Source organism: Dendrobates tinctorius, unplaced genomic scaffold (genome assembly GCF_039654945.1).
Source record: "Dendrobates tinctorius isolate UK_male_01 unplaced genomic scaffold, ASM3965494v1 ptg000008l, whole genome shotgun sequence".
Classification (NCBI taxonomy): Eukaryota; Metazoa; Chordata; class Amphibia; order Anura; family Dendrobatidae; genus Dendrobates; species Dendrobates tinctorius.
This window is the reverse complement of record NW_027361676.1, coordinates 3981383-4004150: the sequence shown is the minus strand read 5'-3', so window position 1 is coordinate 4004150 and position 22768 is coordinate 3981383. Positions and strand designations below refer to the sequence as shown.

Below are 22768 nucleotides of genomic sequence, written 5' to 3'. Positions count from 1 at the left end.
TAAACTCGCACCTATCCAGAGAGGGAGCATCCAGATTCAGGTAAAAATAAAGATCGACTCCACAATTGTTGTAATGATTTTTATTCCATAATATGCAATAAAAATCCATAAGAGATACAAGACAAATATGGAAGCCCCCTCACCCGAACTACGACCTTATTACGGATAACCTTATATATTATAATGAAATCACATCACCTAACTGAGATAAGGATTCAGATTAAACTCCCTCCGGGGTGGTCTCTTTGTTTTGTCTCTCGGTAGATCATATGTGCAACTTCTGGCGCCACCGGGATCCTACCTGGTGATCTGGCGTACTGTCCATGTATGCACACTGTGCGCGTTTCAGCCTGGATTGCGCTACAGTAACGTTATCTGACACACACACCAGGAAAAAAAATGCACAATAGCCTGGAAAAGACTACACATTCAGAGGTGAACAAAAATCTCCAAAGGGAACAGTATTGTAAAATGTATAAAGACGTTTTGAGGCTTTAACTTGGGTAAATGGATAGACAGTTGCTTTTAACAGTTCTTTTTAATTCTAAAAGTTTGATAATAGAATGTAAAAGGTTAGACCAGAACTTAAAAACTTTTACCAGAATTTTAGAGGCAGGTACTGATATATAATAATAAAAGAAAGACCACTTGCCCCTTCTTTCCCAGATGATCCAGAGAGGACCCTCAAGTTGTAAATTGTGTTCCCAGTCTTTGTTGCATACAGCCGGCGAGTGACCACTGCAGGTAATCCATGGACTTTGTGTCATGTCCTGTACTACCACCATCACTACACAGTGATGAGTGAACATGCTCGAATAAAGTGTTATCAGAGCATGCTTGTGTGCGAACAACAGTGTCTTTGGCGTGCTCCAAAAATACTTTTGAGTCCCCGCAAGACATGCAACCGAGGAGACTCGAACATATTTTTCTAGCACGCTGAAGACACTGGGTTAGCACCTGAGCCTGCTCTGATAAGTTTGTCCGAGCACGTTCACTCATCACTAATGGGAACCATTACGCCTGTAGTAGGGCACGAGACCTGGAAGGTCAGCGGAGGATTGTCTGGAGATGAAAAAACAGAAAATGTTTTACTTTAATATCTTTGTAGTTCTGCAGAAAGGTTTTATAGAACCTAAACAAAAAAAACTGTCCAGTATAAACTCTATGCAAATATACGGTCTACAGTGGATGAACAGCAGCTGGTAGAGTGTTCCTGTCCTTATTTCTTCTTGTTAGGAAAGGTACAAAATGAAACAGGTGGTTTTATACAACACTGGCGATGTCCGCATGATTGGTAGCACTAATGTGGTAATAGCATAAGGCACATCCGCGGAATAGAAGGCGCTGTGTCGGCTAAGTACATGGGGCACGCCGGAGATACTGACCTGCACTACAGAACTCCGCAGTAGTACTCGTCACTGGCGGAGATGGCCGGCAACAGAACACAGATGGCACTGCAGGGAGAAAGGTTCACGTTTATTTCATATCTGGGGCCCCTTTAATGAAGATGAAATTGCATTATCGTTGGAAGCCATATATACATCGCTGTCTTTAAAACCTGGAGTAGAGCAGATAATAAAGGACAGGGAGTACTTTTCTTGTAATGTTACCCAAGGCTAGGTCTACATGGCGAGATATGAAGATCACGGTATTACCTTGCGATACTCTATTTAAAGATTGCTAACAGCATTGCAAAAAAAAAAAAAAATGGGAACGCTAAACCATTTGTTAATGGGAACACTAAATTTAGATTAATACACAAATTCCCAGCATTTTTTTTAATGAGGCTGCGTTCACACTTGTGTTTGGGTATTCCTTTGGCTTTTTTTTTTGTGTGTGTATGTGGGGGGGGCAATTGGAGAATATATATATATATATATATATATATATATATATATATATATATATATATATATATATATATATATATATATATATACACACACACTACAGACCAAAAGTTTGGACACACTTTCTCATTCAAAGAGTTTTCTTTATTTTCATGACTATGACAATTAAGACAAAACAAATACCCTCAGAGAACATATTCATTCATATTGTGCCAGTGCACACATAGACCCCAAATTAGTAAAAGGTAGGGCGACAAAGCAGAACTAGAAATAAGGAGAGGAAATTGAGTCCAAAACTACATGCAAATAGACCTCTTTATTGAAGGGCAATATGGGGGAGCAGAGACATTCGTAAGGAAGTTAAAAATGAAGTATATATACAAGTGTCAGAGGTAGCCAGGAACAAAATAGAAATCCTGTGCGACAGTATCAATGGCGGCAACGGGTAAATAAGATAATCACTTCATTATTGTAAAGGCATGATGCAAGAAAGATATATATAAAAGACGGAAAAGATCTCTCTGATACACTTAAACATTATTACTAGAAGGAGTATAATACTCCTACATAGTGAGAAAAGAGAGACCGTCCATAAAGGTATTGCACACTTGCCCAGTATATAAGTAATAAGAATCAAGTCATACCCATCATGTCTGCCAAAGAACTTGCTGCCGTGCAGGAGAGACCCCATAGCGCATTTCGCGGTGAAACCGCTTCCTCAGGGGGTGTGGCTTAAGCAGAGACACTGCATGTCAATGTCACATGGATAGTGCGGTCCAATTGTAGCCTGATGGGGTGTGCCTGCGCAATGGAGGGGAGACTGTGCTTACACCCTCCCCGCCCAAACCGGAAGTGACACCGCAAGGGGGACGGCTGGCGCCTAGCCGTCACCCAGCAACAGTGCACACCAGAGAGGGCAAAGAGAGGGGGAAGTCACACTCCACAGTGATCAGATGGAGGCAGGGAATCGCGCTCTGGCAGACATGGTGTGTAGTACACAGAAATTGATTCCCAGACGCACCATTGAAATAACATTGCTAAATCCAAAAAAGGAAAAGAATATAAACAAGATTGATGATAGACAGGGAAAGGGCTGCAAGCTATAAATATAGCTGTATTACATATATCACCATATAAAAATGTATACAAAAGATGCGAGAGTAAAGGCACCCATGGTGATCCAAATATCTCTCAAATAAATAGAGTACGACATATGAAAAAAGTATATAAATATACATGTATCCAGACATGAACAGTACTGATATACACACCAAATAATACAATAGAGAAACATATCAAAACATATACACAGTAATGGAGACAGTCCTCTTCTTTATGCCTATTTTCAATCACTGTGTCCAAGTATTCTACACCAAAAACGACTGAGAGATGATAGATGGGACATCAGGTGGTACAAAGCAGGTAAATAACTGTGAGCAAAAAATGAAATAAACAAGTATTAAAATAAATAATATATACAACTAAAAACAAACAAAATAATTAGGACAGGGCATGCAGAGAGGCAGGAGGAGAGAGCCAAAAATAGTCTCACAAGAAAGACGCAAAGCCCCAGGACTCATTGAGTCCGTGGGGCTTCATGGTACCAAGGATAGTAATCCATCTACATTCGTTCTGGGCGAGGAGACGTTGAATGTCGCCACCCCTGATCCCAGTCTGAATGTGCTGAATGCCCCTCACCATGAAGGACTTGGGGTTACAGTCATCATGAAGTTTGTAATGTTTGGGGATGGTTTTCAATTGAGAGATGTCCTGTACATCTGCCGCCGCCATGATGTCTCAGACATGCTCTCTGACTCGCACCTTTAACTGACGAGACGTCAAACCGATGTATATTTTAGGGCATCCACAGGTGGCATAATACACCACTTGCGTGGTGCTACATGTAATGTACTGACGGATGGAAAAGGTGCGTAATCCATCAGCTGACTGGAAGGAAGATGTCCGCAAGACATTTCTACAAGCTACACAATGCCCACAGGGAAAACATCCCTGTGGCGGTCCACGAGAGTCAAAAAAGTTTTTTCTCTGGGGGACATGATGAGAGTGTGCTAACAAGTCTCCCAAATTGGGGCTCCTGCGATATGTCATTAATGGGCCCCTTGACAAAGACCCTTTCAAACTGGGTTCAGAGGGAGATTTTCGGGGGGGAGGGTGCTCGGGCCGCAGATCATGTGCAGTGCTGGCTTCGGTATATAGATGATGTGTTCATCATCTGGCAGGGGTCCCAACAGCAACTCCTATATTTTATGGAGGAATTGAATTCCAATAGGTTCAATATAAAATTGACTTACAATTATAGTCAAACGGAAGTGGACTTCCTGGACATCAAAATTATAGTGGACTCTCAATTACATCTACAAACAGATGTCTACAGGACGCCCACTTCTGTAAATGCGCTTTTGCATGCGCAGTCTTGTCATCCATATTCAACAATACGGGCCATCCCAATTGGACAATTTTTGCGCATGCGACGCATTTGCTCCTCTGACCAGAGATTTGAATGACAGGCTGAAGACCTAAAAGAGAGGTTCCTCATGAGGGGTTACAGTCATCGGAGTATAAAAAGGGGCTATAATAGAGCTAAAAAATCAGCACGGTCTACTTTATTGAATCCCCCCACCCATGAAAAAGGAATCACGGGATACAGTAAGATTTATTTCTACGTTTAATGGGGAGTGGGACACGATGAGACAATGTCTCGATAAACACTGGGACATTTTACAATCTGAACCCAGTTTGAAAGGGTCTTTGTCAAGGCGCCCATTAATAACATATCGCAGGAGCCCCAATTTGGGAGACTTGTTAGCACACTCTCATTATGTCCCCCAGAGAAAAAACTTTTTTGACTCTCGTGGACCGCCACAGGGATGTTTTCCCTGTGGGCATTGTGTAGCTGGTAGAAATGTCCTGCGGACATCTTCCTTCCAGTCAGCTGATGGATTACGCACCTTTTCCATCCGTCAGTACATTACATGTAGCACCACACAGGTGGTGTATTATGCCACCTGTGGATGCCTTAAAATATACGTCGGTTTGACGTCTCGTCAGTTAAAGGTGCGAGTCAGAGAGCATGTCCGAGACATCATGGCGGCGGCAGATGTACAGGACATCTCTCAATTGAAAACCATCCCCAAACATTACAAACTTCATTATGACTGTAACCCCAAGTCCTTCTAGGTGAGGGGCATTCAGCACATTCAGACTGGGATCAGGGGTGGCAACATTCAACGCCTCCTCGCCCAGAACGAATGTAGATGGATTACTATCCTTGGTGCCATGAAGCCCCACGGACTCAATGAGTCCTTGGGCTTTGCGTCTTTCTTGTGAGACTATTTTTGGCTCTCTCCTCCTGCCTCTCTGCATGCCCTGTCCTAATTATTTTGTTTGTTTTTAGTTGTATATATTATTTATTTTAATACTTGTTTATTTCATTTTTTGCTCACAGTTATTTACCTGCTTTGTACCACCTGATGTCCCATCTATCATCTCTCAGTCGTTTTTGGTGTAGAATACTTGGACACAGTGATTGAAAATAGGCATAAAGAAGAGGACTGTCTCCATTACTGTGTATATGTTTTGATGTGTTTCTCTATTGTATTATTTGGTGTGTATATCAGTACTGTTCATGTCTGGATACATGTATATTTATATACTTTTTTCATATGTCGTACTCTATTTATTTGAGAGATATTTGGATCACCATGGGTGCCTTTACTCTCGCATCTTTTATATACATTTTTATATGGTGATATATGTAATACAGCTATATTTATAACTTACAGCCCTTTCCCTGTCTATCATCAATCTGGTTTATATTCTTTTCCTTTTTTGGATTTAGCAATGTTATTTCAATGGTGCGTCTGGGAATCAATTTCAGTGTACTACACACCATGTCTGCCGGAGCGCGATTCCCTGCCTCCATCTGATCACTGTGGAGTGTGACTTCCCCCTCCCTTTGCCCTCTCTGGTGTGCACTGTTGCTGGGTGACGGCTAGGCGCCAGCCGTCCCCCTTGCGGTGTCACTTCCGGTTTGGGCGGGGAGGGTGTAAGCACTTGTTGGCCCTTTTGCCTTCACTCTGCGGTCCAGCTCACCCCAAACCATCTCAATTTGGGTTCAGGTCTGGTGACTGTTGAGGCCAGGTCATCTGGCGTAGCACCCCATCACTCTCATTCTTGGTCAAATAGCCCTTACACAGCCTGGAGGTGTGTTTGGAGTCATTGTCCTGTTGAAAAATAAATGATGGTCAAACTAAACGCAAACCGGATGGAATAGAATGCCGCTGCAAAATGCTGTGGTAGCTATGCTGGCTCAGTATGCCTTCAATTTTGAATAAATCCCCAACAGTGTCACTAGCAAAGCTCCCCCACCATCACACCTCCTCCTCCATGCTTCACGGTGGGAACCAGGCATGTAGAGTCCATCCGTTCACCTTTTCTGCATCGCACAAAGACACGGTGGTGGGAACCAAAGATCTCAAATTTGGACTCATCAGACCAAAGCACAGATTTCCACTGGTCTAATGTCCATTCCTTGTGTTCTTTAGCTCAAATAAGTCTCTTCTGCTTGTTGCCTGTCCTTAGCAGTGGTTTCCTAGCAGCTATTTTACCATGAAGGCCTGCTGCACAAAGTCTCCTCTTAACAGTTGTAGAGATGTGTCTGCTGCTAGAACTCTGTGTGGCATTGACCTGGTCTCTAATCTGAGCTGCTGTTAACCTGCGATTTCTGAGGCTGGTGACTCGGATGAACTTATCCTCCGCAGCAGAGGTGACTCTTGGTCTTCCTTTCCTGGGGCGGTCCTCATGTGAGCCAGTTTCTTTGTAGCGCTTGATGGTTTTTGCCACTGCCCTTGGGGACACTTTCAAAGTTTTCCCAATTTTTTGGACTGACTGACCTTCATTTCGTAAAGTAATGATGGCCACTCATTTTTCTTTACTTAGAATTTGTATTATGGCAAGAAAAAAAGCAGTAGGACTATCAGCTGTGTATCCACCAGACTTCTGCACAACACAACTGAGGGTCCCAACCCCATTTATAAGGCAAGAAATCCCACTTATTAAACCTGACAGGGCACACCTGTGAAGTGAAAACCATTTCCTGTGACTACCTCTTGAAGCTCGCCAAGAGTGTGCAAAGCAGAAATCAAAGCAAAAAGTGGCTACTTTGAAGAACCTAGAATATAAGACATACAGTATTTTCTGTTGTTTCACACTTTTTTGTTAATTATATAATTCTACATGTGTTAATTCATAGTTTTGATGCCTTCAGAGTGAATCTACAATTTCCATAGTCATGAAAATAAAGAAAACTCTTTGAATGAGAAGGTGTGCCCAAACGTTTGGTGTGTGTGTGTGTGTGTGTGTGTGTGTGTGTGTGTGTGTGTATATATATATATATATATATATATATATTTTATCTACTGCAAAACTTAAACAGAAAGACCCCAGTGATTATGGGGTCTATTCAGGTTGTGTTGCATTTTTTAAACAAAAGAAAATAAATTCATCATGCAGAACTTTTTCTTGTAATAGGCTGGAGTCACACACAACGAATAAAATAATCGGTCCCATTTTAACGGTACGAAATCCCACAAAGAATTCTTGGCCAGGGATCTGTCTGTCATCCCATTTTCCGGCGATGAACCGATTTTATTCGCATCTAAGCATCAAATTGACATCCAATACCAATGCCTGATGCTCTTTCCTGTTGACCTGGAGAAGTCTTGCGATTTAATCGCAAGTCACACGTGTGGTGCGTTTTCAATGCGATTTTTAATTGCATCCATAGACTTGCATTGTCGAATCCAATCCGAAAATCGGTGACAATCGCAGCATGGTGCAATTGTCTCGGTCCGAGGAACGGATCCGATAAAAAAACGGATGATGGGAGCAGCAACATAGAATAACATTGGGACGAATGCAATGCGATTTTTTTATCGTATTGCATTCGTCTGATTTAATCGCTAGAGTGACTCCGGCCATATTGTGAAAACAAGTAACAGAGGCCAGACGGACTCCATACTAACTAGTGCCTCAGTTAGGTTTTTGACATTAGTTCCTTTTTGTCTTTTCCTAAAAACAGAAGGGCCAAATGGCAGGTGAGAACACAAGTGTGAACGTCGCCTTAAAGTCTTCCTCCTCTATGAAACAATTGGGCTGCAGAGTGTCTGCGGTTCCTTATTAGGGCAGAGTCAGACGGCCGTATCACTCGTGCGAGAATCGCGTCGCACTGCACCTCTCCAGACCTGAGCCGACATCCAGCACAAGGTTTACCTTGCGATTCTCGCACGAGAAATACGGCAATCTGTCTCTGCCCTTACAGAGATGTGACTGCTACAAAAAGTTCATGTCAGGAAACCGAGAACAAAACGCTGAATTTAGTAATTAAAAGATGACGACAATCTAAAATGTGGGAAAAGTGTAATATTTTTTGCTGCCAACTCTTTTAATCTTTTTCATGAATCTTACAAATTCTTTTGCTAGACCCCCTCGTCGAGTTCAGATATTTGCGGTAAGGAGGGTTTTCCCATTGACATAAATCTGAAACCACAGCATTCCTGGATCGAGTACAAGTGCTGTCATCTAAAACGTTATGGACCAAGAATAAAGTGCGACAACTGCCAGCTTTCTTTCTGCTGTATTTGCATACCAGTCGTCTCTTGTGACTGCAGGAAATTCCATCCTCCACATGGGGTACTGCACACTTGGGATTGCAGGATGTGAGCGTGCGCTGCAGCTAGCGATGTACCGTCTTCGTGCCATCTGGCACTTGCGGTCACCTCTAGCACTCGACCTAGGAATACCTACTTCCATGCAGCACATTGCTGGCGAACCGCACAGTCCAAAAATAGCTACTGAGAAATTGCTAAGCCCCCGTTCCTTGGACAGATTAACTTCTTAAAGGCAAAGGTGTGCCTCGCGTGCCACGTAAGGGAATGAATAAGTCCACACTAGTTCTCAGCAGATTTTCATTCTTACTTGCTCACCTGTCTTTATTAATGCATTGTCTCATTCTTGATATACGTGCAATCATAGCCTGACCCATTGCCATCCATAATTTGGAGGGAACACTTTTTTTCTAAAATCTTTACCAAAATGGCAGTAACACAATTCACGTCCTTTAGGCTGTGTGCCCACGTTCAAGATTTTTTGCTTTTTTTAGCGTTTTTCACAGCATAAAAAAAGCTTAAAAAGCGCATACATTAAGCATCCCATTATTAGAATGCATTCCGCAATTTTTGTGCCCATGCTGCGTTTTTTTTCCGCAAAAAAAAAAGCATCGTGGAAAAAAATGCAGCATGTTCATTAATTTTGTGGAAAATCTGCGAATTTGCCACTATGTTCATTGTATTAGGATGCTCCGGAAAAAAATGTGAAAAATTCACGCAAAAAACGCGCTAAAAAATGCAGATTTCCTGCGAAGGAGTCCGGTTTTGCTCAGGAAAATTCTGCTTATGTGGGCGCATAGCCTTAAATGCGGTTTTGCAGTGTTGTTGTGATTACACCTTCAGAAGAACGGCAGACGCCTTTCTGACCTGCATTTTAACTCTTTGGGAGGGTTGTATATACTTAAAGCACAGATTATCAAGTAGGTTTCTCTGGGTTGAAGCTTGGAAAAAAATAGTCTTTAGAGACCATCATCAGTATTTGAGTTATCAGTATGTTTTATCACAAAATATTACACAATTATCAACGGGCTTCCTGGAGATCATAGATGCCGTGTGAATGAACCCACAAAGAGGTGTGTGGCTGGATTATACAATGCCAACATGCTGAGTGGCGCAGTTTGCAAAGGACATCAGCTTATTGCACCTTGTCAATAGATACATGGTTACCAATGCGTTGTTGGTGGATGCAACTTGCAAATTGCACCACCGAGCTTGGCAATGGGGTTTTTGATTCCAACCTGTGAATGCAGCTTTTTTTCAAAAAATAACCACCTTATAACAGCAGTCAGACTAACCCCATTAGGCCGGTTTCACATTAGCGTTTATGGCCGCCGCTAAGCCCCGCCCCCTGCCGTGCCTCCGCCGGTAGCTCCGCCTCCAGGCGCATGACGCTGCATGCATCCCCTATCTTTATCACTGAGGACGCAGGCCGTGCGCAGTATGCATTTGGCGGTGCGCCGTCAAAAGGACGCAGGCGCCGCCAAACGCATACTGCGCACGGCCTGCGTCCTCAGTGATAAAGATAGGGGACGCATGCAGCGTCATGCGCCTGGAGGCGGAGCTACCTGCGGAGGCGCGGCAGGGGGCGGGGCTTAGCGGCGGCCGTGCGCAGCCCGATGCTGCGGCCGTAAACGCTAATGTGAAACCGGCCTTACTGGTACCTGCTATACAGTGCCTTAAAAAGATTCTGTCATCAGGATTTTTTACCCCACGCTACTGGCACGTATGTAAGACCTGTTTCACACTTCCGTTTTTGACCATCAGTCAAAATCCGCCGGTTTTTAAAAAAAACATCGCCATTTTTTTGGCGGATCCGTTTTTTTCCCCATTGAGTTGCATTACCGGCGGATCTTGACGGATGGCCATCCGTTGGATCCGTTTTTTTGCGGATCCGCCAAATTTTTTGCGTCCGCCGACATGCCTGGATGGACCATGCAACGTTTTTTTTGCTGCAGGATCTGCATTTTACAGTGCGCATGCCCGGAGGAAGGAAGTCAGCCAGAAATTTAACCCTGAAATCCTTTCTGGCGGATGGAAAATAATTCTCTTCCCCCCCCCCCCCCAGGTGCAGTTCCTTTAAAATTCTTCATTCATCGGATCCGTCAAAAAAACGGTCCGGTGGCATCCGTTCACATCAGTTACCAACGGATCCGCTTTCCGCCATTTTGGCGGATTTTAACCGACACAAAAAAACTGAAGTGTGAAACAGGCCTAAAGTCGCTTTAATGCTGAGTAAAGCCTTATCTTTCTTGTAGAAATCCGTTTAACCATTAGAGAGAAATCCATTCATTAAACTGTATGCTAATGAGTTGCAAGTGCAATGGGGCGGGCATTGCGCTTACACCTCTCCTGTTTCTCTGCCTTTTCCCTGCCTGCGGTCAGAGAGACCGGTCGCTCATATTTCAGTAATCTGTCAGACAGAGACAGGAGGCAGGCAGTGGGTGCAGAATAGGGAGAGGACTAGAGAGGTGTAAATGTAGTGCCTGCCTCCGCTGCACTGACTTATTAAATAAGCACACCATTCCAATCATGAATTTCTCTAGAATGGCAAAACTGATTTCTACATGAAAGCTAAGGCTTTACTCAGCATTACAACACATACAGTATATTTACATGCAATTAGTTTGGGGTACAACTAACCTAATGCTCCCATGGTTCGCTCATTTTGCTCTGCCAATGGAGAAGATAAGCTAGAGTACCCCAGCAAGAGCACAGCTCATTTCCCCATGTGGTAGAAGCCTTCTGGGGTCTTATGCCTCCAGGAGTTTGTCCTTCTTTCGCAGTGGCTCCTAATTGGGCTTCAGTCCACATCTTCGTGGCGCTGTTACCTTTGCGTTTAGGGAGGCTAGTCTTAGCAGAAGGGTTCTACGAGCTGCTCAGATAGTAGCCTGAGGGATTGATATTCTTCCTTCTACAGTACAGTATTCATTTTCCCACCCCAGGGCCTCCTTTAAGATGTGCCATGGTTCACGTGTTCCTCAATGAAGTGTGCGAGAATTTAAGACTTTCCTGGAGGACATGACACCCTCATTTGTTTGGAAGGTCTGGGTTTTGCTGCTCATTCTGCTTTTGCTCTAATTGCATGGCTGGTGTCATCTGCCCAGGTGTAGTCTGTTCAGGAGGAGCCTCCAAGCATGTAACTTATGGTGCCTGTGTCACCAATGAAGGTTTCGTGAAGGAAGTTTTACAGCGAGTACCAAAAATCTTCATTTATGCAAGTTTAGATAAATGGGAGAGTTTTTCTACCAATATCGGAAATGTGTGACTTTATCGGAATAATTTGAGTTTCATGCATGCAACCCTCACCGTGTCACCTCACAACCTACATATAAGTGGGGCAGTGCTTGGCACATCAGATCATTCTCTTTATCCTGGATCAGACTGAACACTAGCACTAGGCAGACTGCTGTATGGACAAGCCTGCTGATCATCAGTTGCTTCATGGGTCAGATCTTTACTGATCAAACACAGATAGTCTAGTCTAAAATCCTTTTAATGGGGCTAAATAAAACTAAAAAGTCATGGCTGTTCTCTTTTATAAAAAGATACCATTTTTGCCCATATACTTTCACAAAGATTAATCCTGTTCAAATGAAGCAGCAAATGGAACCATTGGCACAATGAGTGTTTGAGGCCGCGGGGCGCTGATCAGACACTGGCTGGGGCTCCCTCCCTCTGCATGCCTTCCAAGTGCCGCAATTGATATTGACCACAATATTTAGCAGGTTACACTCCTGGCAATGAGTGCCAGGCATCAGCTATCAGAATCAGTTTAATACCTGGTGACGATTGCTTGCCCACAGACGCCTTTGTGCAGGCGAACACCATGACGTGTATATATACTGCAAATATTGTGAAGGGTTTAAAGGGGTTGTCCGGTCTAAAATGCAAAGTCTGCAGTTGCTCTGTGTGACTACAGGCTTTTGAATCCCCTTGACACACACAGTGTGCGCTGTGAGGATTCGCCAGTATCTGAGCTCGGAATAGTGGTGATGTATACTATATGCTTACTCTCGCGCAGAAGCCGTCTATTGGGCATGGCCTCACTCAAGTCACTGCAGACTTTTCATTTTAGACTGGACAACCCTTTTAAAGAGTAACCATTGGTTTAATTTTTATGTCATTAATTAGTAGTACCCATGGAAAAATGAAACTTTATCAGAGATATCTACTTTTTACTCATAAATTGAGAATGAATGTATTCATATGTTCAGTGAAGACAAATTTTTTACAGTGAGATAAAAGTTGCTACTAATGAAATTCTATGGAGAGGAGAGGTTGGACCAGCCAGAGGCACAGCAGCTCCTCGTCTACATGGTCGGATGTTTGAATCATGTTTTTCAACGGAATATGAATACCCAATGGATTCATGAACATGGAGAAAACATGTAAACCTGGCCTTAAAGGGTGCATTAAGTTCATAAAAGGGTATAATTGCAAAGTGTTTGTAAAAACAAGTAACTGCATTGTAGCCCTTATTATAAATCCTCTCCATCAATAACAAAGGGATTTTTAATTATTTAGGGTACAAGTTTGTTGCTTAGATTACCAGCCACTCTGCAGCTCCTGAGAGAGTAAAGATCTGCCCCATTACTGGACAAGAAGCCAAGAGCACAGAATAAAAAGGCAACTCCCGCTTCTGCCTTCAGTGTGGTTTCCAAGAAGTAAGAGTCACTCAAATTATATTCATTCTGGTTGTTAATTCTACATTCACTCAAGCCCGTTCTCCATTGTGAGAAGATTGAGAACCACCGTCAACCATAAGAAGGGAAAATCAGGGTGCGGTCATGATTTTCAGTAAAATCAAATTACTATTAAGTAGTGATGAGCCAACGTGCTCAGATAACGTGTTATTCGAGTATGCTCGGGTGTTAAATTGGGCGTGCTCGGATAATATATTTGGAGTCCCTGCAGCTGCCTGTTTGGTAATCCCCACATGTGTTGCGGCTGTCTACCGCCGCAAAACAGGCAGCCGCAGGGACGCGAGTATATTATCCGAGCACGCCCAAGATGCTTGAATAAAATCAGAGCATCCTCAGATAACACATCCAAGCAAGTTCACTCATCACTAACAGTAAGTAATTATTATTGTTCCCCTCACCCATGGCAGCACCTTAGAGACTGATAAAGGAATCCTCAGGGAGGGAGCACCCCTGTAAGATCTTACACCTGAAGAAAGATCCCCAGAATATCCTAGTTCAGTGGAGAGAGCTTCAGAAAGGAAGATTGTGAAAGTCTTAAATATCTTGACCATCAATGTGCCAACAAAAAAGTGCCAATAAGAGTATAAAATGAATTAATGCCACTTGTTGGTTAGGTGATTTATGGAGTACAGAATATCTAATTAAACCTGAGGAAGATAACCAACCATACGTATAAGAGAAGTATCTCATAGATTGTAAGCTTGAGAGCAGGGCCCTCATTCCTCTTGGTATCGGTTTTGATCTATGTGTTTGTTATGCTATAATGTCTATTGTCTGTAGAAGTCCCCTCTATAATGTAAAGTGCTGCAGAATATGTTGGCACTATAAAAATAAAAAAATATTATTATTATAGAAACTGGTCCTAAGACTTAGCATGTTAATGGAAGCAGAAGTTTAAGTGATTTAAGAACCCTGGTAACCTTAAACAAGGCCTTGACTAGGGTTTCTACCCCAATATGGTTGACCTTTTCCATTGAAGGTGCCATTTTATTGAAGGGGAAAAAAAAAACTTGGCTGCAGCAAAATAGTGGCAGCACTTGCGCAGTAGCATCGATTGGTAAAAGATTGATGCTTGTGCGCAGCTGGTGCCATTTTGCTGAAAGTTGTTTTTTTTTTCAAAATTCACAATATCCAACAATATTGTATGCATTTATCAACAATAATGCATATCAACAATATTATATGCATGTAAAATAGGTGACCTGTTATAAGCCCATACAGATGCATATATAAGCAGAACACCATATGACAACTCCCCACATGCTGTCCTGGAGCACAAGCATATCATTATCTCAAAACTAAAAATACAGATTAAACAACAACCACAAGACGGATTTCATAATCCCAGATGTTTTAATCAGTATAACGGCGCCAACCTGACACTGTCTGTAATTTACTTAGCAAAATCCTACAGACAGGTTCGCTTTAAGCGAAAATGGACACCTATAATTCTAGATTCCAGTCTTGGGGAAATTCTGGTTACCGCATCCTAGCAGCTGCAAATCATGCATCTGCGTCGACAAAAACTAAATTTCTGAGCATGATAGAATACTCAGAGGACACCCAAGCATGCCCAGGAAAAAACAAGCAATGAGTATACTCGCTCATCACTAATGTTAGCATTTCGGCACCAAACTGGGGCCCCTGCACTCACTACTATTCTTACCAAGGTGGCTATAAATCCATGGTGTTCCATGATTCATCTAAAGGACAGGAAACCACATTGAAGTAGGAAGTAGGAGTTGTTTTATTTTGTGCTCTTGGATTCCTGTCCAGTAATAGGTGCGGATCCTACCCTCTCAAATGCTTTCATGGGTGAGGGGAAAAAAGCCTTTACTTACACACAAAAATTGAAGGCTCATTTTTGTGTTTGCTAAAAGACATGTGGGAGACTCCCCAAATGTATGGAGGAAGGTGCTGTGGTCAGAGGAGATCAAAATGTAACTTTTTGTCCAAAGTAAATGCTATGTCTGGCGCCAATCACAAAGCTCATCACCCCAAGAACACTATCCCCACAATGAAACATGGTGGTGACAGCATTATGCTGTAGGGATGTTTTTCAGCAGCAGGGACTGGGAAAATGGTCCAAGTCGAGGTGAAGATTGAAGGTGTGAAATATAGGGATATTCTTGAGCAAAACCTGTTTCAGTCTGTCAGTGATTTGAGACTGGGACATAAATTCACCTTCAACAAGAAAATGGTCAGACTTGAAGATTGCTGTTCACCAGAGGAAACCATCTAACTTGAAGGAGCTGGAGCAGTTTTGCCTTGAGGAATGGGCAAAAATCCCAGTGGCAAGACGTGGAAAGCTCAGAGACGTTTCAAAAGTGACTTGCAGTTGTCGTTGCTGCAAAAGTCTTAGTTACTCACCGGTTAACGGTGTTTTTCGGAGTCCATGACAGCACCACCTGAGAGAGGGGATCCGCCCTTCAGGAACAGGAAACCTACAGATACAAAAGGGCGGCACCTCTCCCACGCATCAGTTGGATTACAGAGCACAAGAGGACCACAATGGTTAATAGCAAATTTATACACAGTACTTTTACACAACTATTCCTTACCAGTGTACATACAAGAGGAAGAAGTGCACACCCAAATTTAAACTAAAGGGAGGGAAATATACGGGTGCAGTCATGGACGCCGAAAAACACTGTTAACCGGTGAGTAACTAAGACTTTATCAGTCGTCCATGACAGCACCACCTGAGAGAATTACAGAGATTAAAACTATTTAGGGAGGGACTACAGCCTGCAGTACCCTTATACCAAAAGAGAGGTCTGTGGAAGCACCCAAGTCTAGCCTATAATGACTATAAAAGGTGCTCGGAGAGGACCAAGTAGCCGCCTTACATATCTGGTCAATGGACACTTCTGATCTTTCGGCCCACGAGGTCGCCATGGCTCTAGTGGAATGCGCCCTCAGCTTCAGGGGTGGCGACCTGCCTTTTGACGTGTATGCTATTGAAATCGCCTCTCTAACCCACCTGGCTAGTGTACTTTTTGACGCTCTACAACCTTTCCTAGGGCCTTGATGAGAGACAAACAGGGCATTATCTTTTTTCCAGGGATCAGTAACTGCCAGATATTCTATGAGGCATTTTCTAACATCCAAGGTGTGAAGCTTCTCTTCCTTCTTATTAGCTGGATTAGGGAGAAAAGATGGAAGGACTATCTCCTGTGTCCTATGAAAGCTGGAAACTACCTTAGGTAAATACGCCGGATCAGGTCTGAGTATTACCCTATCGTCCTTGGACTGTATATAAGGAGGACGTCTAGATAATGCCTGGATGTCGCTTACCCTACGAGCTGAGGTTAGAGCTACTAGGAAGGCTACTTTGAGGGACAGGTTCTTTATGGAAGCTGATGAGATAGGTTCGAATGGGGCTTCTGTCATAGCCGTGAAGACTAGGTTCAAGTCCCACGGCATGAATCTATCTTTCGCTATTGGCCTGGATCTACCTGCTGCCTTAATGAATCTACTGATCCAGTAATTACCCACGATGTTGCAGCTAAAGAGGGCCCCCAAGGCTGATACTTGTACTTTAAGGGTACTAGTGGAGAGCCCCATATCCAGACCTTTCTGAAGAAACTCTAAGATTTGGTTTACAGGTGCTGAAGCGCCAGCGACCACTCCAGAGTTCTGCAGGAATTTTTTCCAAATTCTGACAGATTTTGGTAGTGATGACTTTTCTACTTTTAAGTAGGGTGTTAATCAGGTCTGGGGAGAAGCCTTTTTCTCTCAGCAGTGTCCGTTCAAACTCCACACCGTCAGATGTAGGCCAGCCACCTGAGGATGGAACACTGGGTCCTGGGATAGGAGATCCGGGATGTCCGGAAGGACCCAAGGGTCGGACACCGACATGGTCCTGAGGCAAGAAAACCAAGCCCTCCTGGGCCAAAATGGAGCGATAACTATCACCCTTGCTCTGTCTCTCCTGATTTTCTTCATCACCAGGGGTAGTAGCGATAGGGGAGGGAGCATGCTAGCCCGAAGTCCCACTTTATCAGAAAGGCATCTACGGCCAGGGGGTTCTCTCTGGGATTTAGGGAGCAAAATGGTTTTAATTTTCTGTTTTCCCTGGTAGCGAAGAGGTCTTCCTCTGGTTGTCCCCATTTTTGTACAATCAGGTCGAAGATGGAGGTGCTTAGGGACCATTCTCCTTGTTTTAGTGGATTGCAGCTTAGGAAATCTGCTGTGATATTTTCCTTCCCTTTTATATGTAGAGCTGTTAAAGATTGAAAATGCTGCTCTGCTAGCCGGAATAGCCGTTCTGCCACATTCATCAGGGGATTGGAACGAGTCCCGCCTTGGTGGTTGATATAAGCCACGGTGACCCGATTGTCGGAGAACACTCGCACACGATGGCCCTGTAGATACACAAGTAGCTCCTTAGCTGCCTGCTCTACCGCTGTCAACTCTTTCAGATTAGATGACATTTCTATCTGATGATGCTCCCATAGGCCCTGTACCAGAATCTCACCCATATGAGCCCCCCAATCGGAAGGGCTAGCATCTGTGGTGATTATGCGGGATATGTCATACTCCCAGGGGACCCCTTTGGATAAATTATCCTTGACTAGCCACCACTCTATGGACTCCCTTGTGTTTCGGGACAAGGTTAGCTGGCCCTCTAAGTAACCCTCAAGGATTCTCTGATGCCTTAAGACCTCGCCCTGCAGTTTTCTTGTATGAAACTGTACCCACTGGACTGCCGGGATACAGGACGAGAGGGAACCCAGAAGGGACATGGCTCTCCTGAGGGACATGATAGGGTTATTGGAAGCGTTCAGGACCTGATAGTGTAGGCGAACAAGCTTCTCCGGGGGCAGACGGCATTCCTGTTTCTCAGAGTCTAGGATCAGGCCCAAGAATTGTTGGACTCTCACCGGCTGTAACCGAGACTTTTTAATGTTAAGCAGCCATCCTAACCCCTCTAGGGCAGACATTGCCCTTTGTAGTTGTTCCAGACAATGTTTTGCTGTTTTCCCTACGATCAGGAAGTCATCTAAGTAGGGGATCACAAGAATGTCCGATTCACGTAGATGGACCATAACTTCGGCTACAACTTTGGTAAACACACGGGGAGCGACTGCCACCCCAAAGGGGAGGGCCGCATATTGGAAATGTTGGACTGACCCATCCAGCTGAACCGCCACTCTGAGAAACCGCTGATGGGCTGCATGAATGGGAATATGGTAGTAAGCGTCTTTTAAATCTAACACCACCATAAAAAACAGTTTTGAAACAGTAATTTTATTGTTGATTTAATTGTCTCCATCTTAAACGGGCGTATGACCAGGAATTCGTTGAGGGATTTAAGGTTTATTATAGTCCTGAAGGACCAGTCTGGTTTGCGGACCAGGAACAGGGGAGACTAAAACCCTTTCCCCGTTTCTCCCTCTGGGACCACCGTTAGGACCCTCTTACGGCAGAGATCATGCACCTCGGCCTCCAGGGCAGCTTGTTCTGGTGTGGAATACCTGAGTGGGGTGACTTTAAATCGATCTTGGGGGACCCGGGCGAATTCTAGGCGTAGACCCGCAGCTATCACCCCCAGTATCCATTTACTATTGGAAATCAAGGACCAGGCTGGGTAGAAGGCAGCTAGTCTCCCCCCTACCAGGGCAACTAGTCATTGGGGGGGTTTTTTAGTGTCACGTGCTGGACCTTCTTGACGCCCCCCTCCTCCGAACATGAAACCTGTACCTCTCCTTTTGTCCTCCCATCTGCCCTGATCTCTGGACGGCCTTCTACGGAAAAAGCCTTTCCTGGTAATGGGACGTCTGTAAAAAGGATTCGGTAGACTGGGGAACTTCTTCTTATCATCCCCGGCTTTCTCTAAGAGTTCATCCAAGACTGGGCCAAACAGATATTCACCCTCACATGGAATGGAGCAGAGTCGTGATCTGGCCTGGATATCTCCCGGCCAGCATTTTAACCAAAGGGCCCTTTGAGCTGCATTAGATAAACTCGCAGTTCTGGCTGCCATCCTCGCAGAGTCCGCTGAAGCATCCGCCAAAAAAGCTGCCGCACTTTGGATGATTGGCAGCGTTTTCCGGATAGAAGCTCTTGAGACTCCGTCCTTTAGTTGGGAATCCAATTGGTCTAGCCAGACCATCATGGATGTGGCCGTACATGTGGCAGCTTCACTGGTCTTAGAGCATCTGTTGACATTTCCCAAGTTCCCTTCAAAAAGGAGTCTGCTTTCTTATCTAACGGGTCTTTTAAGGAGGCCATGTCGTCGAAGGGAATGGAGGATTTTTTGGAGGCTTTGGCTACTGCCGCGTCCAGTTTAGGGGCTTTATCCCATCTGTTTACCACTGGGTTGTCAAACGGGTACCTCCGCTTGAAGGCCGGAGGTAAGGAGCCTCTTTTTTCAGGTCTCTTCCATTCCCTATTAGGCTCTGGACCTTATCATTTAATGGAAAGGCCTTCCGCTTCCTGGGATCTAGACCCCCGAACATCACGTCCTGAGCTGAAAGTTCCGGTTTTGTGTCTGCTACCCCCATGGTGGACCTTATTGCTTTAACTAGCTTATCCATCTGGTCTAAGGGGAAGCAGAATCGACTCGAGTCTTCCTCCGAAGAAGACGAAGTGGAGGCCGGGGAATCTGAAGAGTCATCGATCCTTAGGGCGGTCGAGGACTCTGAACCTGAGAAACTACATTCTCTTCCCCTAGAGGAATCCTTTTTAGATAGGGCCTTTATCTCTGTCCTGATTATGTCCCTCAGGCTTGTGGTGAAGTCCGGCGTTTCTTCCGCTACCTGTATGGACGGGGGAGAGTGTAAGGGCCTGTCAATCTACCCCAGGGCCAACATCCCCTTCCACCCCTACCGTTTGTCTCACGCATGGCTGACAACTTTTTAGGGTGGCCGTCCGGCAAGGGGAAACTACAGAGAGCACATTCCCTGTGCTCCTGTTTTCCCGTAGCTTTCCTCCCCTGCGAACAAAACATAAGGGAACACTGCATCAGGGTACATTCACGGAGATCTCTTACCCATGCAGATGAGGCAGGTACCGGATCACGGAGGGAGGCAGGAGGGTCCTTTAGCCTGGAGGAACTTCTGTGGCTTTGTTCGCCCGTCCGTTTCTTCTTCTGCTGGCCACTCGCATGTGGTTTCACTGTTGCCTGTTTCTGTGGGTGCTCCTGCACCTCGTCCAGCTGCTCTATGGGGGCTTGTCGTATCCATCGCTGGCCTTCAGAAGCACCCCAGCAGCGTCACCCCCTGCCTTTTAAGGCCTCCTTGTCCGGGTCAGCAGGGTTCTGGCGCGCACCTCCCACCCGGGACCCCCCCGCAAGCTCCGGTCCTCCCTCCCCGGCCACCGCGCGCCGCCCAGTACCGCCGTGCACACGCGGCGCGCGCCGGAAGCCGGCCGGCACCCGACTTCCGGTTTCGGCGTCCCCGGCCCCGCCCCCTCCGCCGCATCACTTCCGCCGCCCGTCTGAGGCCTGCGGGGGATGCGCAGAAGGAGCTGGCACGGCGCCGCCGGCTCAGGCCAGGCCAGGCCACAGCCCCCACGCGCGCCGGCCCGGCCGGAAGAGAGAGAGCGGACCACGGGGAGAGCGCACCAGGAGGGGCCCGGGACATACATACCTCCTGGTGCGGCAATATGGAGGTGGCTGTCCACCGGACCCCTGGCTCCACCTGCTCTCTCCACCGTCGTGGTGACCTACCCGCCCCCACCGTGGCGCTTCCAGGGACCCGAGCTTGACCGAGGTAGGAGACCTCCTCGCTACCTGGGTCGGTCAGCCGGCCTGGGAATCCCTCGGCGACTCCATGATGGACGATCTGAAGGAAGTCCCGTCCTCTAGGAACAGGAAACCAACTGATGCGTGGGAGAGGTGCCGCCCTTTTAAATAGATGAAAGACTATGCAAAGAAATAATTTAGGATCACCACACTAATAACTAGTAATTGTGAAAAAATCATGAATTTTTATTGTACATCAGGTCATGAAACACTACACACAATAAAAACATTTAAAAACAAGGCAAGGGACTATAACAAACAAGAGGTCCCATAGTCCACAATATGTCCACCAACTGCCTGGACAGTATACAAATCACATATAAATTACTATTTAGTAGTAGTATGCTGCTGGTTGTTCCATTTAGGTAAGACCGTAGGTTGTGTAAAACAAAACCTGATACACAGTGGTTATAGTATACTCAGGTAGAGTGTAATATCATATCAAGCATAATACCTGAATAAATGACCACACAAAGAATATGTTTAATCCTAGTAGTCAGTGGCTCTAGCAGATCAAAAGTGAAATACTGAGAGATGCACTAGCCCTGATTGAAGTATAGCTATACATCACCATTTCCCTATCAGGGTAAGTATCAGAGTCCGGTCACCCAGTTATCCCAGTCAGCAGTCAGACAGGCAGCCCATCAGGTGGCATAAAGAAACCCACGCGTTCCGACACACAAGGTGTCTTCCTCAAGGTGAGTGTATCCCATCCCTGTGTACACCAGATATTTATATACAGCAATCATTAGAAAATAAAGAGAAGATTATTACCAGCTGGGAGCCCTCAGCAATAGAGCGGTTAAAGTCAGAGTCTCGGCGCATGGTGTAATACCCGGAAGAGCACGCTCAGGGCGGGGGGAAATGACCCACAGGAGTCTGTGACGTAACACAGACGGCGTCTACGCTCATAGAGCACAGCACGGGCTAATCCTCCAAGGTTACTCCAAGTTGTGTACGCAAACAGCGTACCAGATAGAGCAGTTAGCACCAAGGGAGGAGTTACACAGATGACGAAAATATGAGGGAGATTGCTAAGCAGGCAGCGCCCTCATGTGGTGAAGAAGTCATCCCGATCAAACGCTCCCATATGTGTCAACACAATTATTAACCGTACAAACGCCAAGATATGGCACCCTTATATCATGGCACAAAGGGTACGTTGCATAGCGTTTTTGAACAGAACACCTTTATTTACAAGTATAAGGGTCACACTATCAATGTAATACAATAATTCCACTTGTATGTAAAAGTGGTATAGCGTAAATCAACAGAATATTTTAGCAGATAGAATTTCAAGGCAGACTGCTCATCCAGATCACCTGCGTATAAATATATCATACAGGACGCGTATAAATTGACAAAATTACTATGCAAAGGCTGTATTAAAGTAGTCCTCATCAAATACCCCTAGATAGGTAGAGTCAGGTAACCTGTTGTTGCCCTACAAGCTCATCAAGATCTCTTACATCTAGAGTACATTGTACAGAGCATATATAGATGGAAAAAACAACACTTGTATAGTAAAATAATATAGCGCGAATCAGCACGATATTAGTACACCCAGAGCTTACAATAAAATACTAATCCAGGTTGAAAAACCTATGATTCTCTTATATGCTCATCCAGATCTCCTACATCCAAGATGTATTATTTGTGTGAAGCACATATGGATGAGAAAACTCTCCAAACAGAGACAATATTTACATAGTGAGAATAGTATGACGCAAGTTTACAGGATGATAATACACGATGATAATACACGGAGCTTGGAATGAG

At 44.9% G+C, this 22768-nt stretch overlaps 1 long non-coding RNA gene across 2 annotated transcripts; it reads right to left on the bottom strand.

Moving 5' to 3' along the window:
- Positions 1-65: 65 nt before the first annotated feature.
- LOC141089852 (uncharacterized) lies at positions 66-22128 on the bottom strand. 2 transcript variants are annotated; one of them, XR_012232379.1, is made up of 3 exons: positions 21764-22128; positions 1386-1454; positions 66-1062 (listed from the first exon to the last, which is right to left on the bottom strand). It is a non-coding gene; the product is annotated as an uncharacterized lncRNA (long non-coding RNA). The 2 variants fall into 2 exon arrangements; XR_012232378.1 differs by having other exon boundaries at positions 66-1454.
- Positions 22129-22768: the final 640 nt, after the last annotated feature.